The 10,360-nt window shown below is 41.1% G+C and overlaps 1 long non-coding RNA gene across 1 annotated transcript; it reads left to right on the top strand.

The window, feature by feature from the left end:
* The first annotated feature begins 1,026 nt into the window (after positions 1-1,026).
* On the top strand, positions 1,027-10,360 carry LOC110306267 (uncharacterized). The gene is made up of 3 exons (XR_002379244.1): positions 1,027-1,287; positions 5,681-5,831; positions 10,210-10,360. It is a non-coding gene; the product is annotated as an uncharacterized LOC110306267 (long non-coding RNA).

Here is a 10,360-nt window from a genome sequence, read left to right as displayed (position 1 = left end):
GGAGGGAGGAACCTGGGAGGGAAAGTGGACCAGGGAGTGAGGAGTGGGTAACCTAATCTTGTATTTGGTGAGGGAAAAAGACTGAAGTCCTGAAGGACAGCAGAAAGAATGGAAACAGGCAAACTCAGGAGATAGGAGGTTGGGGGAGGGACCTTCCAGAATGTACCAGAGACCTGGGATGTGAGAGACCCTCAGGGCTTAAAGGGGGGGACCTTAGATGAAACACCAGACAGTAGGGAGAGGGAACTTATAAAGCCCACCTCCAGCAGGAATACAGGGCATCAAATAGGGAGAGAGGGGCCATCCCACAGTCACAACTCTGACCCATAATTGTTCCTGTCTGAAAGAATTAGTGATGGAAATGGAGAGGAACCTGAGGAAAAGAAGGTCCAGCAACAGGCCCAAAGTGGGATCCAGCTCAAGGGGAGGTACCAAGGCCTGACACTATTACTGAGGCTATGGAGCACTCACAAAAAGGGACCTAGCATGACTACACTCCAAATGACCCAACAAGCAGCTGAGTCAGATACATATATTTGCACCCAAACAATGGACAGAAGCAGGTGACCCCTATTGTTGAATTGGGGAAGGCTGGAAGAAGCTGAGGAGAAGGGCGATCCTATAGGAGGACCAACAGTCTCAATTAATCTGGACCCCTGAGATCTATCAAACACTGGACCACCAAACAGGCAGCATACACCAGCTGATATGAGGCCCCCAATACACATACAGTGGAGGATGGTATTGAGGTAATAAGCCCCTGAGAATGTCTATGAGGGAGTTTCTCTATTGGGTTAATTGAAATTGGAGCACCCACCACAAGTGTGGGTGGCCACATTCTATTGGCTGTCGTACTATACTGAATATTCTTTCTTTGAATCTTCTTTGTGGCACAGAGTGGCCAGCAACCTCATGTCCGTTGTCACCACCTTCCCTATCATAATGGAATGGAACTGTCCCGCGCTATCGTCTTGCCAGCAAGAACGCGCACGGAACACCAGGATGATTCTGCAGCAAAGCGTTTATTGCATCTTAAAGAGGAAGACGCAGAGCCCCAAAAGGGCGCTGCTTAAAAACACCCTAGCACGGCATGTCCACGCCTGATTGGTAGCTTACCCATGATCTCATTGGCACGCCCCGGGGTGGGCAAAGACTTGCCGCAAACACACTCTTGCACATGTGCACACAGCTTGTTTCCTGAAAAGAGGTCGAGCTGGCACAGCGGAAGCCGGCGCCATCTTGTGATGGCGAATGCTATTGCGGCTCTCCACATGGAACTACCAAATTGTAAGCCAGGATAAATCCTTTCTCCCTAAAGTTGCCTCTCATCAGGTGTTTGTAGCAATGAAAGAAGTCACTATATTCATAGATTTTACTCCATTGGTTGGTGCACTATTTACTGTTTTTGTTGTTGTGGCAAAACTCCTGATAGAAACATCTTAAAGTTGGAAAATGTAATTGGGCTCACAAATTGAGTGCACAAACCATCATGGCAGTGAAGGTACGTCAGCCAAACTATTAGGTGGCTGCTTACATGATGTCTTAAATGAGGGAGCAAGAGAAGTAAATGCTGGTGCACAGTTACCTTGGAACTCAGCTCATGTCTTTTATTATCACAGTCCATGAGATGGTACCACCTACACTCAGGGTGAGTCTTTCTCTTCAGTTGACTCTCTCTAGAAACACACTTAAACACATGCAAATACGTGTGTCTCCCTGGTAATTCTAAATCTAATTGAGTTGACAACAAAGCTTAACCATCACATCCAACAGTGAGATTCTCAGCTCAGTACGTTTCTTATGAAAGGCTTTTCCAGGCCTTGCCTAGTGATTCATCTCTATCAGCACTAGGTCAGTGTCATACTTGTAGGCTCCATAACTGCCTTTATATACCCATTTTGTAGATGGTGTTGGCTGCAGTATATATTTCCTTACCTTACTATGAATCTCTCAGTACATAATAAAGTTCAATAATGGCAATATCACTCAAACAGGGTGAATTTTAGTATCCAGTAGTGATTCAATCTTTACTAAGCAATTAAATGAGTAAATGAGCAAACCTTGATGATTCTCATTGTCAAGTGGAAATCAGTATCTTCTAGTGAGACCATATCTCACCCAAAGACTTGAATCCTCATGGCAGGAAGAAAAATAAGAGGAAACACAACCTCACTGCCCATTGATAGCTGCAGCATTAGTTAACACTGAGGAAACACATTTGTTCACTTCTGCAAAGTTACTTTGATGGTAAGATGCATTGACTCTTATTCCCTGTCCTAGAATCTTCCCCATGTATTAATAAAATACAGTTCCTCCTTCCTTCCTTCCTTCCTTCCTTCCTTCCTTCCTTCCTTCCTTCCTTCCTTCTTCAATCCTTGCCTCCATCTTTGTTCTGTTAATTTTTGTCACCTTGACACAAACTTGAGTCCCCTGGGAAGGTTAAACCTCAGTGGAAGAGTTATCTCCATCAGATCAGCTGGTAAGTATGTGTTTGAAGATTACTCTTTGTTTAACGATTAGCGTGAGCAGGCTTAGTACATTGTGGGCAGTGCTACTCTTGGGCAGGTGGCCCTGGTTTGTATAAGAACGTAGACTTAGCAAGTTAGTAAGCAACATTCTCCAGTGGTGTTTGCTTTGCTTCTGCTTCCAGGTTCCTGTTTGAAGCCTTACCCTAGTTTCCCTCTATGATGTGAAATAAATATATTTCTTCCCAAGTTCTTATTACTGTGCTGTTTATCACAGCAACAGAAAGCATACTAGAGACATTCCCTTCCACCTTCCCTTCTCTTCCCTTCCCTTCCCTACCTTCCTCCCTCCTCCCCTTCCTCCCTCCCTCTTCTTTCTTCCTTCCTCTCTCTCTCATCCATCTTTCTCCCACCCTCTCCCTTCTTCCTTTCCTTCATTTCTTCCTCATTCTGATTTCCTCCCTCCTTTCCTTCTTTCTTTTCTTGAAGTGGCTTTCCAAATATAAGTAACTATAGCCACAAACACATACACAAATCATCACCTGTAGCCTCAGGTTATAAAGGAATAAGACAGGTAAACAAATAGGCATATTTCATACTGCTAAAGGTGTGCTCTTAGTTGATTGAGTGTGCTCTTAGTTTATTGAATATTAATTACTATTGCCTAATCATTGAGTACTTAGATATATTTAATTTTTCTGGTTTTTTTTATTAAAATGATGGCCATCACTAAATTAAAAGGACTTGTAACCCAGATGTATCCAGTACCCTCTCTGGTAAACCTCTAGTCCCAGCTTGTCCTAGTGATATGAGGTTACATTTGTGTCTGAGATTCAGAAACAATTTGAGCATCTTCTATTCTACTTGACATTAAAGAAAAGAAAGGAAAAAACGATACATTGGTAACTGCTATGTAAATCATTTGGTCTTAAGGGATGATTCATTGCTCAAGAGAAAAAGAATTAGCCTCAGGCCTGCCTGACTTGGAGAGGTTTATTGACACTGCTCATTGGAGAAGGACTGTAAAGGACACATGACTGTCTGGCTCCTCATTTTCTAGGGCAGCTAAAACTCCTAAATGTGACACTGATAATAAGATGATACACTGTTAGACAATGATGTGTGTGGCTTTCCTCTCCTCCCCCACCCCAGCTATTAAAGCTGTATTCAGTGGAAGACACATAGTAATTTGTTGGAAATCACAATTTGCTAAGAAATTCTCAGAAAATCCCCAGAGCCCATTATATTAACAAAAGTGACAAGAAAATAAATGTTTTTGACAAGGAAATATTCCTATCCCTAGAAGACGGCCACAATAGCGACGATTATTCCAGAATCAAAGTTATTTAAACAAATTTTGTCGACTACTTAATAAATGTTATAGTGTGGCTGTTTGTGGCTAATAAAGCTTGGTTTGCATCCTCCCCCTGCCTCCTCTGCTGTGCCTCCATGGGCTCACTTAAAGTGCATTAAGTAGCAGCACGCCAGATCAGGACATTTGGCTGCAGAACTTAAATAATTCATTTGTGCACCAGTGCTTCCAGACTGCTTTTACAAATGTTGTAATGAGACAAGCTGCGAAGTAGTTTACATGGGAAAGAGACATTCAAATCACCACAAAGAAGCCTCCTTCCTAGGCCTTACTTCCTTGAAGTTCCAGATATAAGCAAGAAGGAAAGTACTGCAGAACTCTGATGTCTCCTAGGACAGCATCTGCTATTTACTTACCTACTTCCCAAACTTACCTGCATGACCAGATAGGAGCTATTGCTCTGCTTCCAGTAACGAGAATTACAGCTATGCCACTTTCAAGAGACTTGATTCCTGAGTCCATTTGTAAAATTGCTAGAAATCGCATGTGATTCCCAAAGCATATTTAAAGAGAAAGACATCATAAGTTTATCTTGAAGTTTAATTGAATTTTAAAAAGGACAGGGGAAACAATCTAATTGCTATTGCAAAATTTAAGAATTGCAAGCACTTAAACAGTAAGCTAATGAGCATAATGCAAGGATCTTTACAGGTGTTGAATCAAAGCATAGTGTTAACCTCACACATTTGAGACCACAGACCCAAATTATCTGACCAAATTCATTAAAGCGTGCTTTATTATTTGTGTGTATGGCTATCTCTCCCTAAAGGTGGATTTCAAGAGATCAGCATTGGACATGGACAGGAGGAGGTGTTTCTAAATAGGGTACTTGGCAGGCAAATAGGTGGGGTTGCAGAAGAAGAACATAAGCATAAACAAATTGGTCATAACAATCATCTGAAATAAAGACATGGCTGCAAGTTGGTCATAACAATGTGGTCATAACAATCTCCTGAAACAAAGACATTGGCTGTCAATTGGTCATAATAAGGTAGTCTTAACAAAGTGGTCATAATAAGCTTTTGAAACAAAGGCATTTATTGTTGAACCAGGTGGTACAGTATCATTTGTAGTTAAGGTTACAAGTGGGGCATAGCTCAATCCTGGAAAAAGAGATTTAATCATAAACAGAAATGAATTTAGTTTGTCTTTGCTGTAAAATTTCTTCCAAGCCTAAGATGGAGGCAGACTAGTTAATCAATAGAACAGCTAACGGTAAGAGAATATGAGAAGTCTACAAAACCAATGTACTGAAAAAAAGTAGTATCTTGAATCGTTAAGAAAAGGTCATGCTAGAAGTAAAAAAGGTACTATTTAATACCTGGTTATATCTTTGATGCTGATACTATAGTCACAGAATTTATCAATTGAAAACCCAAGGGATAGAAGTAGTATATACCCAATTCCTGAAAGATTCAGGAAAATGTAGGCAATCATTCCTGTAATCGCTGAGAGGTGGAAACATTTTGAGCACAGCTAAACACAGAGCACAATGAGGGGTTTATTAGATTTTATTACTGAGAAACATAAAAATGAACATTTGTACATTCAAAAATGATTATGAAGACAAATACCATGTCTTTATCCGTATTTGTGGTTCCTAAATTTCATAGGGATATATAATGTTACATGACATGCAAGGAGAGTGAAATTGTCTAGTACAATGATAGGTACTGATGGGAGGAGGGGTGAAAGAGGAAGGTTGGGGTATGAAGGAATACTCTCAGTTTTGATTATAATTTTTATTTTCAAGTCTTTAATGTTTGACACGTCCCTGTCATTCGTGTGAACTCAGAATCTTGTTTTATTTATTTTCAACATGAATACAAAATTTTTGCTTCAGGTTCTGTTGGCCTAAATATTTTCTACCTATCTTCTGTCATGGTCAAAGTTGTTTCACTCATTGTACTTCATGGAATGAGCAAACCTCCCAGCAGTTCCTCTGATGCTGAGTTTAGAGTCTGAGAGAAGAGGAGGGAGAAGCAAGCCATGAGGTAATTGAGAACATTGTGTGGATGGTGGCCTTAGGATTGTCACAGGTCTTCATGTGAGCATTGGGGTCTCAGAGAAAGGTAGATGTTATGGCTACCTCTACAGCAAGCAAGAGACTTGTGCATTGGGTCTTCTTATGGCTTTAGGGTCCCAGAGGGAAGGGAAGGTCTCCTTAAACATTCTAAAATTAGTGTTTTGAATTTTTCTCTGGGGTTGTTTTCCTTTGTAATTCATTACTGGAGAACTGATATTTCTGAAGAGGACATATCATATTGATTTTTCATGTTTATTATAATTCTATGTTGAGACTTACATATCTCAGGTTATTGAATTGGTGAATATTGTTTTTATTAGCTGTATTATTTCAGTTAAATTTATTTACAATATTTAAATAGGACCAGTTTGTAGTCATATTGATATGTGTTGTTCCCTGGCTCGACAGTATCTGTGTGCAGGACAGTAGGTGTAATCCCTTTCAAAGCTATAGAAGAGAACAGCTAAGAAGTAAAGAGGAGGGGATGTGAAGCAGAAAAGCGAATGAGACAGCAGTGAATGGGAATGCACACATGTTGTACATAGGAAGGACAGAGAATCCATAACACAGTGGGTCAGCATACAACACAACCATAAAGTCTAACACGTAATATGTGTGCTAGAGAAAGACCAATGACATATTTATAATGTGAGTGAGAATAGTAAAGACTTTTAAGTAGAAAATAAAGAAATGAGCAATAATAAATGACAAAACTCAATAGAAGCACACTAATTCTAAAATATTATGGCCTCAGTCTGTCATTTCTTGATGTGAGTTTTGTGTTCTTTCTTTACTCATGACGTCTCATGTAACAATCCACAGTGATAGGGAGCTGCAGCTTACACCTCCAGTTCAAACAGGTAAAGACAAATTCAGGGTATGTATCTCTCTTTAAAGATGTGTTTAAATGAACTACTTTAAAAATTGTGTTTTCTGGCCTAAGTGTACTGAGTTAGTCAGTATAAGTCTCAGTTCCTGTTTTGATGTTCACAGAGGCTGGAACTATACCACCCACATTACTCCAAAGGTTACACCTTCAACTTCTTTGTCCATTCCCTGAACTAATCTCCAGTCCTTTGTTGTGCAGATTGGCTCCTGTGGGGAAGGGAAAAGTGAAAGCTTGGCACACCTGGTCCTGCTGATGGGTGGGAGCCACACATCAGGGAACTGCCTTCCAGCCTCAGTCTTCAGTCCCAGGTTTCACATATAGCCCTAGACCTTGGCTGCCTACAGAGAGGGTCCCTGGTCCACTCCTTTATCTCTTCTCTTTCTGATTCTTCATGGGAGGTAGAGAGGTTATACCGCTGTCTGGGAGTGACCTCATCCAGACCCGTAGTGTTTAGGGCCAAATCTCTGCCTCATCATTTTCAGTGTTACCAGTATACACAGTCCTTGTGAAATGGCATGGGGAGAGTAGTGAGAGGCCTTTGTGATGGAGGGTTTCCTCACTTCACATAAGCATAACTTGCGGGTCAGGACCTCAGATAATCAACAGCCACCAAAGCTACCCCAGGCTAGTAGCTTCCATGTTCTTTATCTCTTGAACTTAAGATCTGACTTTTACAGATAAAGGACTTTAAGAAAGGAACTTTATTATAAGCAAAAACTAAAGAGAAACCAGTCTAGCAGAGCTTTCATAAAATCACCTAGGACTTCTTTTAAACACTGCAGGTTAATGGGGTTTGTTGCGTTAGGTATGGGGTAGGGCACACTGCTCAGTGCAGTTGTTCCACTGAGATGTGTCCATGTACCTCTCCTTCTCAGTGTCTGGGTTGGAGTTTCTGGTACACCTTCATGGGCCAGTGCAGTATCTGACCAGGAAGAGCTTCTAGGCATCAAGTTGCTATGTAAAAGGAGAATTGAGACAAAATGAAGGAACTAGTTTCTAAAATATTTTTATTAGCTTTGGCTTCTGGCTAGGACAGAAATGCTTGTATAATCAAGAACACTCCATGCTTCAGGCCAAGACAGAACTGTTTTGTGAAGGGTAACAGGCAGATCTGCTCATTTCCCAGATCCCCACCCTAACTGCCTGGCAAGATTTTGTCTCCTGTTCTTATCACATAGTTATCTCACACAATTCTCCCTATATCAATGATGAGGTAGGGTGTGTGTGTGTGTCATGTGTATGCATGTGTGCAGGATGTATGTCCTGTATATGTCTGTGTTTTGTGTGTGATGTATGTATGTATGTGTGTGTGTGTGTGTGTGTGTGTGTGTGCACGTGTGTATGTGATTCCCTGGTTGTTTCCAGTTCAGCTGAAGTTGCCTGCTGTAGACTGGTTCATGTCCCTTTTTGACTGCCCCTTGCTGCACTCTGGAAATTTCATGTGATTTAGTAAATTTATTTACAGCTATATCCTCTTCCAGGAATAGATTCCTGTGCATTAACCTGACTGATTTCTCTTACCAAGTCACACTGTGTAGCTTCTCAACTGTCCAATCTTACCTAGAATTCTCTCAACATGTCTTTAAGAATTCTATTCAGCTTGGATATCTGGGGAATAGATGAAGTGTTAAACACTCTTAGAATATATAAAATGTACCAATTTGGGAAACACATGAATTCTTCCATTATAAAGAAGGAATTTCTGTCAGAAGTACTCAGGAGTCCCTTGGGTACATGATCTTCATCTTATTGGAGATAGACAGATATGAAAACACAAATTTTGATTTATCCACATATGAAAAGGTGAAAATTACACCACTAAATAGTATAGAAGCCATTTCATAGGTGAGCATCCTTAGATCTAAAACAGCCGGAGGCTTAGATGAAAGACTGCAGAACCCAGGCACGAATTATGATAGCAAAGAGCCACAGGAAGAGAGAACACAGAAGCAAGGTCCAACTTCACAGAGTGATGCCTCTGCTCTGACGTAGCGTAAGGCCCAAAAGAACTCCTGTCTTTATTTTCAAAATGGGATGTGAAGATATGCAAGAAAAGCAGAAATACTCCGCTCAGTCTTGAGACTCCTCATACAGATCTGAAAGCTGTAACTACAAACCAGCTGAATGAAGCAGACAACATATTGTTAGCAAGAAATGGTTCTCAGATAAAAAAGATTCAAATTTGGCTCTGCAGTCACAATTCATTGCATAAGATAAATTATATTTTTGTGCCACAATCCTGGATATTTGGCTTTCTATGCTTTTTCACATTGCCTTTAATGGCAACACTACATGAGCTCTATCCCAAGGATTCCCTTGCACCCGCTGCCTGTGTTCGTTAATTGTAGTCAACTTAATGCAAACTAACTCACCTGGGAAAAGTAAAGGCTGTTGAGAAATCGCTTCTATTAGACTGGGCTACAAGAATGTCTGTGCAACATTTTCATGATTAATGATTGATATGGGAAGAACCAAGTCAGTGTATGTAGGGATCCCTTGGGCAGGTTGTCCTGGTTTGTATAGGAAGGCAGACAAGGCAGGTAAGTAAGCATCACCCCCCCCCCATGTTCTCTGCTTCAAATGCTGCCTTGGGTTCTTGCCTTGACTTATCTTGGTGATGGGCTGTAAGCTGTAAGTCAAATAAATCCTTTCACCCAGTTCCTTCTGAATAGTTTACATCACTGCAACATAGAAGCCAGCTAAGTCATTTTCTTTCTTTAGCCCTACACTGATGTTCCTTTGCTCTTGATAAGAATGGATGGGGCTGTGAGTTTGGGGCTCTATTCATCCAACAGAGTGGAAATGTGGGTCTACTGTGTGCCCAGTTGAAGTGGGTATTGGATGATGGGGCTTGAGTTGGTCTACTTAGGCTGGCATGGGAAGCTCTGTTCATTGCTCACTCGTTCTTAGGAAATATCTCATGGAAGCAACTTAAAGATGAGATTTGTTTTTGTTTGTTTTGTTCCTGATGCTGAAGATTAAACCCAAAGCCTTATACTCACTAGACAAGCATTCTGCCAAGAGCTAAATTCCCTGCCCTGGAAGGAAAGGTTTATTTTGGCTCAGGGTTTCCATATGACATAGTGCATCTATCAGTGGTGATGGGAGCTTGAGGTTGTGGCTTGTTCACATGGTAGCATACAGGAAGCAGGGAACACTAACAAGACCCTGGGGACAGATATAACCATCAAAAAAAACCTGCCATTTGATTTACTTCTGTCTGCTAAGCCCCATCTCCTAAGGCCACACAGGGCCACAGAACTGTCACAACCTGGGAACTGAACATTCAAATGTGAGACTGTAATAGACATTCTGTATTCCAAGTTAAACAAGAGAAAGCTATTTTCTCTCAAGTCAGGGGACTAGGATGTCTATGGTCAAGTTTTTCAAGGCCAGTTTCTAATGCTCTCTCTCTCTCTCTCTCTCTCTCTCTCTCTCTCTCTCTCTCTCTCATCAGATGTAGGCGACGGACTTACTGATGTGAACTGGTAAACTACTTTCTATGGAACTCAGAGGGGAAAGCAGAAAGAAGACAGAAGACCAGGGGCTGTGGATATGATTCAATTCATACAATTTCTTAGAGCAGAGTCTTATTAAAAGGCCATTCC

Source organism: Mus caroli, unplaced genomic scaffold (genome assembly GCF_978045245.1).
Source record: "Mus caroli unplaced genomic scaffold, Mus_caroli_1 scaffold_13, whole genome shotgun sequence".
Taxonomy (NCBI): Eukaryota; Metazoa; Chordata; class Mammalia; order Rodentia; family Muridae; genus Mus; species Mus caroli.
The sequence above is the reverse complement of the archived record's forward strand: the minus strand, read 5'-3'. Positions and strand labels throughout refer to the sequence as shown.